This window comes from Gobio gobio, assembly GCF_949357685.1.
Source record: "Gobio gobio genome assembly, chromosome: 15".
NCBI lineage: Eukaryota > Metazoa > Chordata > Actinopteri > Cypriniformes > Gobionidae > Gobio > Gobio gobio.
In genome coordinates this window covers 29,512,890-29,527,451 of record NC_137108.1, presented here as the reverse complement: position 1 = coordinate 29,527,451, position 14,562 = coordinate 29,512,890, and the positions used below count along the sequence as shown (strand labels likewise).

Genomic DNA, 14,562 nt, shown 5'->3' with positions numbered 1-14,562 from the left:
CCCACAGCAACATTACAATAGTGTACATTAATGTACAATGTTTTATAATAATAATGTATTCTATTTAGTGTCCAATTCATTCATTTAACATCCAAGTTTTGAAGAAAAAAAGTAACTCAGTAGTTACTTTCCCTTGTAATTAGTTACTTTTATAATGATGTAACTCAGTTACTATTTGTAAGAAGTAACTAGTAACTATAACTAATTACTTTTTTAAAGTAACGTGCCCAACACTGCCTTGGACCACTTTTGACAGATACTGACCACTGCAGACCGGGAACAGCCCACAATAGCAGCAGTTTTAGAGATGCTCTGACCCAGTCGTCTAGCCATCACAATTTGGCCCTTGTCAAACTCCCTCAAATTCTTACCCATTTTTCCTGATTCTAACACATCAACTTTGAGGAGACAATGTTCACTTGCTGCCTAATATATCCCAGCCACTAACATGTGCCGCGATGAAGAGATAATCAGTGTTGTTCACTTCACATTATATATATACACACACACACACACACACACACACACACACACACACACACACACACACACACACACACACACACACACACACACACACACACACACACACACACACACACACACACACACACACACACACACACACACACACACACACACACACACACACACACACACACACACACACACACACACACACACACACACACACACACACACACACACTGTCATGAGCATTTAAGTGTCATAAACCTTGTTTCATTTTGAGATGGAGATCACTGAAAGTAGCATCATCATGAAATAATGATAATTATGTAAGTGAGTCAAATATTGATTCAGTAACCGCTTTGACTGATTCAGAGAGGTCATTTGATAAAGGATTCGTCATACAGATTCAAACTGATAACTCCTGAGTTTGTGAGACTGTCTGGATGATTCATTAAAAGAACCACATTTGTTTGGGTAATACTGGTTGCTAGGTATGTTTTGTTTGCTTGCGTGCAGCTCAATAGAAAGATGTGTTCTTGCAGTTATTCAGTGTCATAGTTCCTTTTCACATTCAATTCTTACTGCAAGCTTACAACTCACAACCACTGGTGTGTGTGTGTGTGTGTGTGTGTGTGTGTGTGTGTGTGTGTGTGTGTGTGTGTGTGTGTGTGTGTGTGTGTGTGTGCGTGCGTGCGTGCGTGCGTGCGTGGACTCATGACCAAACATGATCTATATGCAGTATGAAAAATTTCCCATTCATTCTGACATAGGAAAAACCAATGTCCTTAAATAAACATACAACTAAATCATTAGTCAGCACTTGAGTAAAAACAGATGAAGAAAAAGAAGAAAAGGAGGAGGCTGTAGTTGAAGAGATGGATGTGACTCATTTTCCCATAAATCCCACGTGTGTTTATGAGGATGGGTCTACCGGTAATGTAACACTAAAACAGGATCCCTGTTTTAAGAGGTCTGCAGTATTACCCAGAATGCAAGAATAGTGCACAATGTAGCAGTCTAATTTCAGAAACCGGTAGTGAGAGGTGATGTCACTGACTCTGAGACAAAATGCAGGCCTGAGAGGCGTGTGTGTGAGTGTATGTGTGTCAAGAAGCTGGAAATAGACGGACATAGTGAACAGGAAACTCTCAAGGCTTCATGTTTCTATTCTCAGCTCAAAAATGCTTTCCCACTTTTTGGGTTTAAGAAATGATCATCAAAACAAGAGCAAAGTATGAGGAAATAATTACGATCTCACAAAGAATCGGAGGGAGGTCCATTTTAAGCCATGTTGAGCATCTACACACTGTATGTCGAATTTGGTGTTGAAATCAGATACAAGCGCGGTTCCCCAAAGCCTGTGTTTGCAACTTCCTCTTCCTCTCACGGATGATTACATGCCTCGAGCACAGGCTCTTTCAAACCAACACAACTAACCAGCTACACACACACACACACACACACACACACAAAGACTCACAAAAGAACAGGGTGACGGAGATGGAGGGAGCTGTGATGCAAAAACTGCACCCAATGCAGAAAACAAACACAAATTGATTACCAATGCAAAGCCTGGCAGAAACAACAAGTACGATTAAATACTTTAATTTACAATCATTCAGCCATTTTGTGGTGAAACCCAGATCAATATGCATTACTGTCTATTTAAAGTTTAGACTGCTAGAGACAAACTCGCATTAAACCAAAAATGCTGAAAAAATATCACATTTTGATTTCTATTTGAATAACAATTTCATTTTTCTTTCTTTTTGATATATGAAGATCACATTAAAACATACTTGAAAAGTTACTCATCCCTTCATTATTGAATTCCACTACTTTGAATGCCTTAGATTTTATTGTTTTGCATAAACCATTTGAAAGTGATTTATATCAGTGTGTTTGACATTATAACTGCCCCATATTGTGGCATAATTTCCATAGCACAAATAATATTGCCCATAATTTTGAATTAAACTGTAATGTTGTTAAATTATACAAAAAGTTTGAAAGTATTATTTAATTGTGTGTATATTGAAAAAAAATTAAAGCTGTGAATTTAACCTTAGCAAGACAAGAGTCTGCCATTTTATTCCAAAAATGGCCTTTCCACCACCACAGAATGCTTAAATATAATATATCATTTGAGATGTGGTGGAAACGACAAAGTAGTGGTGATTTCGATTATTTTAAGAAAAGAAATCAATGAAAACAATGACCAAATTCTCCTGAGGCATATGTGTATACACTGTTGGACAAATTAAATAAACTAGTTGGAGTGTGAAATGTATTTTAAGTGTTGAATAGACACCTAATTACGTAAATTTTAACTTTCATTACATTGGGAAAGACTGCAATAGAGTTCTTCCTTTCAGACAGTATTTGTGAACTGCTTCATTGTCATGCTAAATTAACCGTGCATTGTGTGTAAAACTGAGCTGACATTAATTCACACTTTGTTTAATAAAGAGACTAACCATAATGACATAATGACATAATTGTCTGCTGCATATTCATTGCATACCTGTTGAACTGAGGTCAGAGTGAGTGAAGAAAGGAGGAGGTCTCGTATCCTACAGCGCCGGGGCTCCAGATGAGGGAAGGAGCTTGAGGTCCCGCCACAGAAACCTGTTACTCACGCATGCTCCCTGTAACAAACAAAGTCAACTGTTAGAGGATTACACCGTGTAACATTAGCACTAAATTAACCATATTTATTAGTAATAAGTACACTATGCAGTATAGAAGCAAAGCTGATCAATCGGCTGATATTTTGAATACTTCAGCCGATAGTTCTAATACATTTAGTGGGGTTCAAAACCCTTGTGTGTTCTTAAATAAATGTGTTAAAATGCTAAAATGATCTCTGCAAATAAATTAAAGGTACCCCTTTGTGCCTGTCATCATCTATACAAATCACACCCCACAAAAAAAAAAAAAAAATAGTTAGAATTTACTTTATATAAAATGTTTTTATATATGTGAAAACTTGCAAAAAAGAAAAATTGAGCTAGTTAAGTATTATAAACAAAGAAAAAAAGGTAACTTTAACTTGGCCAGTTAAAGTTTGTTGAGTAATTTCAGAGTTGAAGTTTACTTTGCATTACTCTGTTTCAAGAACTTTTTACTCAATATAACACTGAATTAAGCCATTCTTTACTTAAAACATCTAAATAAATAAAAGTAAATAATACAGTAGATATTGTGTAGGCTACATATCCATAACGTGGTACCCACACAAACACAGAGATCTCAATACTTGGTACACAATAACGGTAACATTCGATAGATCATTTGTGAGTATGAATCAAGTTATTTTGAGTAGAAAATGAACTCCAGATATCACAAAACAGCAAGTTACTAAACCTAACAACAAAAGCAATGATTAAGCAGTGTAAATACAGCTGGAAAACAGTGAAACATGCAACCTTATTAATTATTCATACCCCAGTGCATGATGGGAACACCAGTTTCAGAAAATTTTGTAAGTTTTACTTAATTTTATAACTTTGATATTTACACTTTAAGTTCTAATTTCTAGCTTAAATTGAGTACTAATATAGAATTTACTTTGTTTTGTTTTAATTCTTGCCTGAACTAACATGTTCAGGTAGAAATAAAATAAAAATCTGAAGTATTTACTTCACCACAGAATCATTTTTATCAGTGTGATAAAAAAAAAAGACAGAAATAAAAATCATCACCAAAGTCGACATTAGGTTGTGCATTTTAGGCAGAGCCTGAGACTTTATGTACATACAAAGACATTATCTCTAACTTATGCGTTTGTTTAATTACTCTAAAATTACCACATCTGAAAATGTATCTGTAAAAATCTGATTATTTATAAGATGCCCCACGTTTTCCTTTTAAAAAGGTTTCAAGAGAAATAAAGAAGAATGACCATTACCACCGACGATTAAGTGCAGACTCATGGGAAATCAAAGAACATTTTATGAAAATTAATCAGCCGCATACAGCGTTCTGCATGTAAATCTATCAAATGTAAAAAAGACGGAAGTCATGATTGGAAAAGACTGCATGATTATTTCAGAAAACCTCTTCTCCTCCAAGTTAGTGCTCTTTCCAAACTAATATAATCTTTTCCTTTCCTTCATTACCTCTTTCTCCTGCATATCAACCGAAGTGTTTGTGTATGAGTTTGTGTGTGTGAGTTTTTAGAGATGATGGATTCAGAATCGGTGGTTCCGGGTTATTCTCCTACATGCGGCTCAGGCATACTGCATTCTGAGCTAAGATGAATAAAAGATAAGCATGCAGCTCAACATCTCTTTTAGACGGAGAGTGACACTTGTGCACACAGTGGCAGTAAGAGGTCTTGTGCGAGGTGGTGGTCACTGAGCCGCTCCGCTTCATCAAAAGCACTTCTCTAATCCTTCACGCATTGTACAGTCCTCCATACAACACACACACACCAAATCAAAACCCAGGAAATGTGTTTGTAAGACAATATACCAAAAACCTGATTGCGTTTCTGAGGTATGTGACACAGCTAGTGCAAGCGCCTTTCCCAGGTGCCATGGCAACAGCTGCTAGGTGAACAAAGGCCCAATTAAAAACTCTCATCTACTGTGAGCAGGTCACTACAGCAAATACACTACAGTATTTATATCCTTCACAAAATAAACTCAGACACACAGAAAAATGCACAAGCACATGTATTAAAGGTATTTCAATCATTTTTGCAGCATTTTATTTTAGTTCACTTGTTAGTAAAATGTTCTTGTTTTCTACAATAAAAACTATGCAGATTCAAGCTGACATTCTAAATAATTATATATTAATTGCATGTTGTTTATTAACGTTACTCAGAATTTAAAGGGATGCTTCACCCAAAAAGTAAAATTGTCATCACTGTGCCTCAAGTTGATCCAAACCAGTATTAGTTATTTTTTTGGTCAGTTGAAAAAAATACAATGAAAGTCAATGGCTACCGTCAACTGCTTGGTTATCAGATTTTTATTTGTTTTATGCTGAATTGGGAGTCATATTTGAATATGCTGATAATTACCATGACATGTTCTAAATGATCTGTTTGCATCTTCATTTGCATAAATGGTCTCAAAATGGAAGACTCGTGGAGTTTCATTTTGTGACCACGTCTACATGATAGACCATGCTGTTCTATTTCAAAAGAGCAAGGAAAAATCACTTTAAACATACATATACCTTTTCATAAACAGAAGAATGTAAATGATTTATAAGTGATAAGGCTAACGTGACAACTAACACAACAAACCTGCCTCTCTATCTAACCTTATCTAGCCTCACTTTCCCCATCATATGATGCGTTGTAAATCTCTCTTTGCAGAGAACCACAAACAAAACAAAAGCAGAATAAAAATATGCTGAGCACACCTGTAATAAAAGTAAAATGTAAATGACCAGAAAGAAAACCACACATGGACATGCTGAAACATGCTGCTACTCTGTGTATTTCTGCAAATAAAATGTTCTCAGTCAGACGCACACACATGCCCTCTCACGCAGCATGTCTACCCTTTATCTTCACTGGACACAAAAGAACCCACACAAAGGCATTAACATTAACCCTCTTGCAAAGACACATAATAATAAAACACTGAGGTGACACTGTTTCTCAATGGAGATCAATTCACTTTTCAACAGCAAGGCTCCTGGACTACATTGATCACAAAAGCATTTACTCTTCCCTCTTAAACACTTCATCACCCTCAGAGAGCTGCACTCCTCAGGTGAGCTGAATTGTGGCCCTATTAAAGTCTCCCTGTAGTCAATCATTTTATCTCTTAAACTCATGAAACTGAATGTAACTTTACACCCTTGCTTCATTTAGTATACGCGGAACCATGAATATGCAAATTAGTCCACTCACTCACACCAGCTCAGAGATACACTCGGTCAACTTTACTGTAGTAAACGCTGCACAATGGCAAGTGGAAATACTGGTTTAATTCAGCCATATATATGTTTGAAACAGGAAATGATTCAGAAGTAGTAGTAAAAGATTGAATTACACAGGCTCGTACATAAGTCGATGTAGCAGAATGGTAATGGATTTTATCCATCGCTCTCCACAACGTCGGACACATAACGGTAATTAATATGAGTAGCCTTTGACTTGACTACGTTATCAAACAGGTAATGTGTTGTTGCTAATCAGTCCCTCCAGAAAAAACGCGATTATGCGATCGCATGATTTAATGCATAATCAGCCAAAGTCCGCATATTTATGCGGGGGCCGCATTTTTTCAAATACGGCACACTTTCGCCATGTAAATTTCCCCCTATTGCCATGTGAACGTTTTGAAGTGACGTAATTACCCAACGTGTACATCATTGAAAAGCTGCAAACCCCGTGGTGAAACCATAGATATCGTTGAAACCATGATGAAGCACGCAAATTCCCATTTGCCAACAAAAATAACAGCAAAAGACCGCGCAAAGCAGTTTCCCGGTGTGTTGACCGATTTCAAAAAACAGCATCATGAAGCTTCGAAGCGTTATGAATCAGGGAGTCGATTCAGCGGTTTGGATCGCCAAAGTCACGTGATTTCAGCAGTTTGACACGCGATCCGAATCATGAATCGACTCGCTGATTCATTACGCTTCGAAGCTTCATGATGCTGTTTTTTGAAATCGGTCATCATATAAGTCGTTATTTAGGGGTTTTTTTGCGCACAAAAACTATTCTCATCGCTTCCATAAAGTTATTGTAGAACCACTGTAGTGAGATGGACTTTGTAACGACGTCTTTAGTACATTTTATGGGTCTTGAGAGTGCACAGTGCATTGTGCCAATGGAGGCCTTTCTGAGCCATCGGATTTCAACTAGGGCTGTCAAAAGATTAATCGCGATTAATCGCATCCAAAATAAAAGTTTGTGTTTACATAATATATGTGTGTGTACTCTGTTAATTATTATTTATATATAAATACACACACAAGCATGTATATATTTAAGAAAAAAATATAATTTTTATATATAAAACATTTATATTTATATATATTATAGATTATATAAATGTATATACAGTATATACATGGAAATATTTCTTAAATATATACATGAATGTGTGTATTTATATATAAATAATAATTAACAGAGTACACACACATATATTATGTAAACACAAACTTTTATTTTGGATGCGATTAATCGCGATTAATCTTTTGACAGCCCTAATTTCAACTAAAATATCTTTTATATCATTTGTGTTCCGAAGATGAACGGAGGTCTTACGGGTGGCACTCAAATGTCTGTTTTGTATAGCTACCTCTGTAAAACAGGAAGTTATTTATTCATTTTTTCAGAAGCTGTAGCATATTCCTTTTGTAAAGCTCCAACACTTCTTTGACTCAATGTTTTGTAAATTTGAGCCATGTGTTTATTAAGGTCTTCAATAAAACAAGATGAGAACTTAAATATTCCCAGCACTTTCTGTGATGTAGTGCTTTTTTTCTCTTTTTCATCATTTTTCATCATTTTATTGCATAAAATTGCATAAATATCCCGCATTTTCCATCGCATTTTTTAAGAAAACATGCCGCATAATCAAGGATTTTTGCCCGTAACAATCACAAAAAAAGCCGCATTTTTCTGGAAGGACTAGCTAATGTTACATAAACCATGTTCCCATTCGCCATCTCAGAGTCAGACAGCTGCCTTCTAAAAATCAGCAACCTCACACCGCGTCCTAACTACGCAACTAAGATTCCAGCGACAAGCAACATGTCTGCCCACACCAGACGCGACGCGACTGCGAGATGCAACAAATGAATCAAAAACCACAGCCAATCAGAACAGCGTGTGGGCGGGCTCTCGCGGCAAGTGTATGGCACCAGAGATTAATCTTGATGGCACTCGCAAGGAAATGTATAAGTACATAATCAAATTGACTAAAAATACATACGGAGTTGCGAAAACAATCTTTGTCATAGAATACAATTTGTACACAGTTTGAACGTTCTTCAATTTGTTTAATTTCAAGATCCGAGGTGAATTATCCATTGTTGCTTTTAGTACGACTAACAAAGCTGGGAGCACTAAACTATATTCAAAGTCACATTACACGCTTTTAACATTAAATAAAGCCCATAAACATTACCTGAGATTATCATTGCCATATGTTTTGTGTTCTGACACTGTGTCAGAAATGCTTTGTACATCATAGAATGTCAGTGGGGAAAATCATATAGTTCGCCATAACATGGTAATATACATCATACACATAATTCCCCCACAATACTGCTAAATGTACCTGATTTTTAATATCAACAGAAAAATATACCGGGATAACCTGGCTTCTCTTGAGACTCCCCTGCTTCAAAGCATAGTTAATGATATGCTAAAGGCCTCCGGCACATTGATGTGATTGGTTAGAAGGTAGTTTGTGACGTAAGAAACTTTAGATCACTGCAGTTTTAAGGAGAAAATACTCAGCAAACTTTCAAATGGAGAACATAAATAAATGACAGGTGAGTCTATCAACTCCCCATAAATACAAGCATAAATATAAGCATTCGTCTTAAACTACAGTTTTAAAAGGTTTATGTGTTGTTTTAATTGGCTAAAGAGTGAAGAGAATGGAACGCGCTGGAATATTCTCTGGAATGCGCAAACATTTTCAGAAAAATAAACAAAACAACGAATACATCATCGCTATTACAGAGTCCATCTCTTCTGGAACGTTATCATAATTAATCATGTTTTTGTCAGTCTAGATGATGAAATACCTGCTGATGACAGAACGCTGTTTTCATCTGTGTTTACATAGAATGTCTCTATTGCGGAGATTGACCTAATAATTAATTTCCACAGAGCTGTAATTATTTAGATGTTTATTATACAAATGTTATTTAGCAGAGGTTAAAGGTCCCATGGCATGGCATTTTTCTATTATTAGGGCCCAAGCCCTGAAAGGGCGCAGAGCCCTATTGTTCTTCCTCTGTTTCTTATTATTATTATTATTATTATTTTATCGACTTCTCGGGCACTTTTGGGGCCCTTACCATGCTCAAAAACTCTTGAAACTTTGCACACACATCGGAATGCGCGGCCATCAGAGCCGGGCTGAAGCTGGTACCCGGGCGTGGCAGGGGGGCTCGACAGCGCCCCCTAAAGTGGGGTCTGAAAACTTGGTCTATATATCAAACACACTTGCACGTACATGTATGAAACTCGGTACACATATAGACCTCATCGGGCCAAACAACTTTCGTGCTCTAAGTTACGTGTCAGCCCAACAGGAAGTGAGCTAATATGGGTTGTTCTGAAAACACATGCTCTGGAATTTAATATACTCCTCCGAGGCCATTGTTTCAATCAGTGCCAAACTCGGTCAGCATGAAGTCAAGACACAGAGGATGCTAAATTGCGAACGGATTTTTGATATCTTAAACGGTTTGGCCGTGGCGAAGCAACGAATTTATGGCGAGAAAAGGTAAACAGGAAGTGTGTAATAACTTGTGCAAACATTGACTGATTTGGATGAAACTTCAGCTGTGTGTTCGTTGTAAGAGGCCGATCACATGGATATGACTTTTGTGAGTCAAAGTTATAGCGCCACCAACTGGCAGCAGGAAGTGTGTCACTTTCAAAAATGCTTTGAATCACCATCTTATTTTCACACGATTGACTTCAAACTTCATCAGTATAATGTGAAAACATGACAGATAGAGACATATGAATGAATTCCTGATATTTCAAATAATGCTGCCATGGCAACATGTCAAAGTTTAATAATGTTTTTGACTGTTTGTGTGCCCTCCCCTCTATCACCAAAAGGGGGCAGTGTTGTATTATTTTTGAAACTCCCTTTCTCTCTCTCTCTCTCTCTCTCTCTCTCTCTGTGCTTGCTTATGTGATTTATGAGGACACAAATGTGTATGATGACATGGGTATTGTATTACAACGTAGTGGTTAATGTGGACATGAACTATGACACTATATCAGTACAGGACTCATTTTCTAAATGACATTTGAGTTACAATTCTTTTCACCTGACAGCCGTGATTTCATGTACTCATTCAGACAGAACTCTTTTTTTAAAACAGGAGTGTGAGTGTGTTTTCTATACATGTGCTTTACAGAAGGTCATGTGCTGTGTTTGCAAAGATCACTTTTGACACATTTGTCTTTAAATTCATACTGACATAGTTCAAATTTATTTAAAAAAAAAAATCACATTATTTTCTACAAGTGTCTGTTTATAAGTGTCTTTTTTCACAGAAAGTTTTTGTTTAAACGTGAATATTTGTATAATTCAGGGTCTAAGTTTTTACGTTCTCCTCGTAGGTGATTTATTCAATCTCCACCAAACTCGGTCAACGTGAAACGGAAGCTTAACGCATTAAAAATATTTAACGCAAATAACACAGCGTCCGTTTTTATATCCATTTTTGCTTAGCGTTACATGATCACGCTCCTATTCATGTAAATGCTTCCAAGCGCGACAAGACACAAGAGCGCGCGCTGTATGCCAGTGTCCTGTCTGTGTGTGTGTGTGTGTGTGTGTGTGTGTCAGTGTCCTGTCTGTGTGTGTGTGTGTGTGTGTGTGTGTGTGTGTGTGTCCTGTCTGTGTGTGTGTGTGTGTGTGTGTGTGTGTGTGTGTCAGTGTCCTGTCTGTGTGGATGCGTCTCATGTCAGCTAATCAAGGGACACTGACACACACACACACACACACAAACACACACACACTCGACGCATAGATAGACTCGCGTCAGTTTCCTGCTCACATCGAGTTCTCTTTTGCTGTTGAACAAACAATAACACAGAGGATTTTGAGTATTCTCATACTGTCTTAAATTAGTTAAATAACGTCTTAAATGAACTTTAAAGAGTTGTGAGGAAATGAGATGCGCGGGACCGCGCGTGAGATCCGCGGTTGTTCTTAAAGTGACAGGAGCACTGATGATGCCTGTCATTAATGTTCATCAAAGAACAACGGGAACAGAGAAAATTGTAGCTTTAATGATGATTCATCTATATTTCATTTATTATTTATGCAGTTAAGGAAGGTTTGATAACTATTACATTTCTGTATAACAGGGAAGGCCATGGGTAAATATAACATTTATTATTTTGGGTTTATGTAAAGATTTTTTTAAGTTCACTTAAATTAAAAGTTGTTTTTTAAAGACTAATAAATGTTGAAATTGGGAGCTTTCAGTTATACTGTAATGTAACGTCATTAATGTTTCATAGAGAATTTAGTATCAGTGATACTGGTCTTCATTCATAAAAAATGACAATACAACACATATTTACAATATGCTGTCTTTAAATTGTTTCTAAATTAATTTGGAGAGTAACTGAAATTATTACAATATCAAAATATTACAAACTTAAAATATTAAAAACTTGCGATTAATCGTGATTAATTACAGAAAAAAATGTGATTAATTAGTTAATTTTTTACTTTACAGTCATTAGCTCTGACCAACAGGAAGTCAGATATTTTGGTTTGAACGTGAATATTTGTATAATTTCTCTTAGCATGCTTGAAATTGCTTGAAACTCAACACACACATCAGAGATGTCAGTCAGTGGAAATGGGCAAAGCCTCAGAAATGCGTGTGTTGGAGGGGTGTTTATTACAACATAATCATGGTTTATGAAGACATTTCATGTGTCCCCGTAAATAAAAATAGCTTTAACAGCATACTAAACAATTTTTTAATAAAAATGTAAAAATGCAGAATGTTTTCTGTGATGGTAGGTTTAGGGGTAGTGTGTGTGTGTGTGTGTGTGTGTGTGTGTGTGTGTGTGTGTGTGTGATATGTAGGCTTAGGGGTAGTGTAGGGGGATAGAATGTACAGTTTTTACAGTATACAAACCATTAAGTCTATGGAATGCCATCTGCCTGTCTTTCCCCTTCCCCCTCTCTATCTGTGTGTGTGTGTGTGTGTGTGGGGGGTCTCTCTCTCACCCTGTGAGTTTGTGTGTGTGCCTTTCTCTCAGTCCTTCCCCTCCCCCTCACTCTCACTCTATCATTGTGTGTGTGTGTGTGTGTGTGCCTTTCTCTTTTGATCATAATTTAACCCTTTCATATAGGCTATCACAAATAACTATCACTTAAAATAAAAACGTCATGTGATGTGTTTGCCAAGATCACGTATGATGCACATGTCTTTAAATTAATTATTTACTGATATAATATAAATGTATTCAAACATAAATTTCACATGATTTTATAAAAGTGGCTATTTATAATAAACTTCCATAAAATGTAGACACGCATCTTACTCTTACCTGACACTGATATTAAAATCATCTTTGCAGTTTCTGTGATTTGGCTCCATTTATACATTTTTTATTAAAAAGAATTTATTGGACCACCCATATTGAAATGAAAGCATGTTTTATGGTGCATAAGATTGGTGCACAAACGGTAGCTAAGGTAGCTCAAAAACACATGAAGAGAAGTGTTAGAATAAAACAACATCAGCATTCGAATGGTATTCTGAACTCATTCCAATTTGACCTTTGACATAATCTGACATGAAATTCATATAAATTTAATTGATCTCATAGATGTGGCTGTTGTGGTCATAGCAGCACCAACTGCTGCAGTTAATGTGGTGAATTCAGATGACTTTGACATAGTCCTTTTATGTTTTCCCATTTTAAATGCCTATTGCCTGCCGTGCACAGTTAAGCTGATGCCACCGGCGTGGCGGTGCCACCGGCTTGGGCCCGTCATCGCTGCTCGCAGCTTTAATTTTATAGTGTTTCCTGAGGTGTACTTATATTGTTAGTATGATTTTTACATCATAAAATGTCATAATTTAGAAATAAAAGGCATTTTGTCTATACTGCTGTTTGCCCTGTGGCTGACTGCCCTGTTTCAAGAGGCGTGTCTGCTGTGAGACTTCAGTAAAAACGCCCACTGTTGTGATTGGCTGACATCTTTGCATTTGATACGAGCGGAGGGGGCGTGGTTTAACGAGGCACAGGCACGAGTCTGCCAGAGACGGATGGACCTGAGTTCACTTCTCATCAGTTCTCTCAGCATGTCTCAGTTCAGAGTGAACTGTTGTAGTTACTAGAATATACTTCAGGTTATTAGTTTATTTCTAGTCGGAGGGGCTGTCACTCATGTCAGAAAGTTAGTAACTTTAGTAAATTATGGATCAGCGCTGACTCGAGACGCGAACCGTTTAGAACGATTCAGTCCGATTTGGTGAACTGGTTCGGTTCACTAAAAAGAACCGATTCAAAAGAATGATTCGTTCACGAACCGGACATCACGGAGACGGAGCGATTGCTAACAAAGTTATTTATAGTAACTACTGAGTTGTGAGAGCGCTGTCTGTCAGCGCGAGTTTATTGTGTTTGTATCTGAGAATTCTGAATAAACACGAGTCCCAGTCACGCCGAGTCCGTCTTCATCATTATTCTACCAACTTTGTAACACATGCAATGTACCATTACAGCGAGATGAACGAGTTAGTAAGTTTGATTAAAGCATTATTTCTAGATATGTTCCAATCATATGAAAAGCGTCAGTGACGCGCATTGAGTAACTTACACAGCGCAAACAAAGACACAACAGCAGTAATCGAATGTAATCCAGTTTATTGTGAGGAAAGCTGGCTAGCCTAGCCGGATACCCTCACGCTTACCCCCCTTCTGCTTAATCTCACGCCGCGTTTGGTGCCTCCGCTGTGGGCCAGATGCAGTTAGGGATGAAACGGTATGGAAATTTAACATCACGATTATAGTGACCCAAATTATCACGGTTATCAATATTATCACGGTTTTGTTCAAACGAGATGAAAGTGTTCAAAAAGAACTGATGCACACACTTAAAACATTTCAACAAGTTTTATATTTGAAAATCAACAAACAACAAATAAATCAAGCAGCTCTATGCACTTTTTTAAGCTAGATTCTGTGGGATTTCCTTCCTTAATGGCCGTCGTCAATAGCAACGCATAACGCATAAATAATAATAATTTGTCGTAAATATAATCTCTAATATTATCTCTGATGAGAATATTGCTTGAATATATTTAGTGTTCAGCAATGATTTGTGTAACACATATTTTGTGTTAGAGCCCAAACAGTATCCAAGTGAAATAATGCAT

The 14,562-nt window shown here is 37.0% G+C and overlaps 1 protein-coding gene across 2 annotated transcripts in view; it reads right to left on the bottom strand.

Moving 5' to 3' along the window:
- galnt1 (UDP-N-acetyl-alpha-D-galactosamine:polypeptide N-acetylgalactosaminyltransferase 1) overlaps nucleotides 1-14,562 on the bottom strand; it is a 132,116-nt gene that overhangs the window by 67,835 nt on the left and 49,719 nt on the right. For both annotated transcript variants that reach the window (XM_079837754.1, XM_079837755.1), the window contains one exon: nucleotides 2,996-3,119. The gene's annotated coding sequence lies outside the window, so the exon portion shown is untranslated. The remainder of the gene's footprint in view (nucleotides 1-2,995; nucleotides 3,120-14,562) is intronic.